Here is a 3,783-nt window from a genome sequence, read left to right as displayed (position 1 = left end):
GTCTTATCAAACCGGTTAGAAAGTTGCCGCACGGTCTCTCTTGATGCCAAAAAAAAAAAAAAAATGCCCGTGTGATGACTTTACTGAGATATTTGAATTCGAAAACCAAAGTTTTTAGCGCACCGAGTAAGATGCCATTGAAAATATTTCATATTTTCATTAAAGGTGGGTATTGACGTAAGCATTATCCAAACTCCCCTCGCCCCTTGTCATCAAAAGTCAGCAAATCGGAAACCCCCCCCCCCTATCGATACTGACGTAATACTTGAATGACTCCTAATATAATGCATATTTTTAATCGATTTAACTACTAATATACATAACACACTTTTCACAGATTTTCCAAATATCTGTTGTTGTTGTTCCGCATTCATATTTCATTAGGTTCAGCAACTAGGTTGTTTATTCCTGAAAATAACGAAAATAAGTTTCGCAAAAATGGTGTTTCTTTTCCTCGAGAAATAAGAAACTGCAAAAATTCTAAAAATTGCATTACTTCTTTACCGTTCAACAATTTGTACTTCGTGAATCTTTCATCGATTCATTCTCACTTCATGTTTTGAATTACACTTTTTTTTTTTCGCTTTTTTTTTTTTACGTTGCGAATTCAAAGAAGAGGAAAAACTTTTTTCCTCAGCGTGAAATGTGATTCCAAATTTGCTCGAAAATTCTTACATTCATTCTTTTCTTTTTTTTAGCATTTTCTTGTTATTTTCTCTCTGATTTCCAAAATGCGGAAATCAGACCGATGCGTTAAACTTTACACCAAATACTCAACTCAATAAGAATATGTGTGATATAGTTGTGTAACTGTCAAATAATCAATAAAAATGGTTTAGAATTGAATCATTAGGCAATCATACATATTTATGGACCACTGTCATCTAGACTCGTCGTGTCTTGATGACAGTGGTCTATATAATCATTCCATCAATCCTATCATTGACTTTAGTTATTGCTTTTAACTCCTTCGCTTACAAGCGAATTGGCAAGAATTTCAGATGCTCTCTATCTGACGAATCGGCAATAAATATAGTAACCTTGTGTCTTAACGTAACCTAACTACACGTTAGGAAAAGGGAAGGTAAAAACTACAAAAAAATATAAAGGAGTAAAACAGTTTGTAGACAGAATTGTAGGTACAAAATTATATTTCTTTTCACCCTCACTCTACTTGTACTCTTTCACTCTTATAAGAAAGATGCATCATATGTGAGGGAAAAATCACTATCAGGGTATACGAAGAAACCAAAATGAAAAAAAATTGTAAGGTTGACACAAAGCTTCGGGATGATCAGGAGAGAGGAAAGAAAACAGAGTAAACTTGTTTGCATTCGATCCACTGGCGGTTGGACTCAATATTACGTCCTTTGACCGTAAATTGGTTAATTCATAGAACATTCAGCACAAATGAGTATTTTTCAATGTTTTCGTCCGTTGTGCTTGTTGATGGACGAACGAATCATGGATGGCCTTTATGTCACTATGTTTGGATTTGAAAAAAAAGAAAATCGTCAAACCTTATATTTTTCTTTGAGAGTCTCTGGAAGTATTTCTTCCAGTTTCTACTAATGTGTCTCGTTGAATATATATTTGCTGTCTTCTCCTGAAGAACACAGAACTCGATATTTTTAACGAAAGAAAACAGCACGGACTCATAACAGTCTTTCCCTGATGAACGCTGCTTGGTCAGTTAATACGGATAACAGTCACGTGCACGCACCAAGTGTAGATCTTGCTGTAAATGTGACAAATCGGTTGCTATGCTTAATTAATCGCCAATGGTCTCGGTAAGTTTGTTAAAAATTTATCACTTTTAACCGTATAATAACGCATAGCACCCTACTCGTAACCAGAACATGGCCTCCGAGGAACGAAGCAGTGGATCACCACTACTAAACCAGACATGCACCTCGTCCATATTCCTCTGTGGAACTTCTAGCAAATTGGCACATGTTGGAATGTGTGTGCGTGCGTGTAATCGACCTTCCGCGAAGTTTGTTTCTTTGTAATATTTGTTATGTGCAGTGTTGCCATCTCCCATCAATTTTCCTAACTATGCATGAATCGTAATGATTGAATAGTATAACTTTGTAGACCTGTTGCTCTCTGCGGCGAGACATTTTAACGGGGAGATTGGCTCACATTCCTGCAATGGATTAAAGACCGCTATACTGGAAAAACGCATAACACCTAAATGTGCTTGGTATAAATTCGTTAAATACCAATAAAAAAAAACATATCAACCATACCTCTGTTTATTCTTAACACCCAAGCATTGTTAATAAATTTGATAAATGCTAAAAACATTACCACTTTTACTGATGTTTATACATGGTATCCAAGCGTGAAAGATAAATTTGATTAATAATTGAAATTTATCGCTTTTACCGGCGGTTATGCCCTTGTAATTGGTTAATTTGATGAACACGAAAAAAAAAAATTTCAAATGAATTTCGGTATTATGTTTGGGAAAGTCGGAGTCGGATATTACGAGCTCCCGTTTAATGAGTTAAATTCTAATTTCATGATAAAAATTTGTTAAATTGAAAAAAAAATCAAAATGGAGTTCGTTATATTGAGGTCCGATTTCGGAATTCGTCAAACGGGAGTTATTTCAGGGATTTTCAAAAAAAACTTCGTGAAATTACATTTCGTTATATCCGGTTCAGACTCTGACTCAGGGACCAATTTGTCATATTCACCAATAGGAAATTTCGATCATGCATATAATAACTGGCAAATGCGATGAATTTGATTTATGATGAAAGGGATTTATCATGTTGACCGACGAGGCTTGGGTGTTATCGGTAATTGGGTGTTAACCATCGGTAATAAATTTGTGGATATTTATCAAACTTATCAAAATGGTCGGCTAATGATGTGAGCGCGAAAATCTTATGAGCTACAAACGTGAAGATCGTTGGCGAGGAATGTCTGTTGCGTGAAAGTGCTGAAGTGTGATGTGCTGGAAATTAGGAAGTGATGCCATCTGACTTCCCAACTAAGAAGCAGACAGCTAGGTAGGTCATTTTGCGTCTTTTACTCTGTGTAAATTTGGAGTGTTGTGGGTCTTATTGCTATCAATGTGGCGAGACTTTCTGGAGGATTAATAAATGTGCTTCACTGCTACGTAACCGTGCATGCAGCTCGGACACATACCTCTACGGATTTTCCAGGTAATATACTACGAGTTTATTGGTTTTTTTTTGTTTCATTATAGATTTATACAATCTTGTCTACGTACTTATCGAAGTATTTGCTTATAAAGCAAATATTTCTTAAAATAATTATAAATTAAATTTTATACGGTTAGCAGAGAACAATTTAGTTAGTTTTAAGCTCATTCTATAACATAGCTACCAAAAAATAGAAGGTTAGTTGCATGACTGACTCAGATTTTTTTCAAATTCGCCACTCATACAGGTAGTTCCGAGATATCAGAATACCCAAATTCCCATAAATGTCATTAGTATTTATGCGATACACACACACACATTGCGAGATCCATAATCTCATTTTCACATTAACCCTTCGACTACTGAAGAATAAATACCGTGACTGTAATCTATATACAGTCCACGCAGCTTCAATGTGATCGCATCGTGACTTTCTGATAACAATAACCGAATGTTATATATACCCGAATAAATCCCGTTCGCAAGTTCGCTGACCATACATACCGTTTGCTCGAACAGGTCGTATGGCAAACAAGCATTGGTAAAACGCGTGAAAACTCTGTTTTTCTTTCCCACATAATTGTGTGATTGCAAAATGTTCAAT

The sequence above is a fragment of the Pholcus phalangioides genome, unplaced genomic scaffold (assembly GCF_987345545.1).
Source record: "Pholcus phalangioides strain wild (caught in Gottingen) unplaced genomic scaffold, Ppha-v1.0 ptg000008l_1, whole genome shotgun sequence".
NCBI lineage: Eukaryota > Metazoa > Arthropoda > Arachnida > Araneae > Pholcidae > Pholcus > Pholcus phalangioides.
This window is presented reverse-complemented; position numbering follows the sequence as displayed.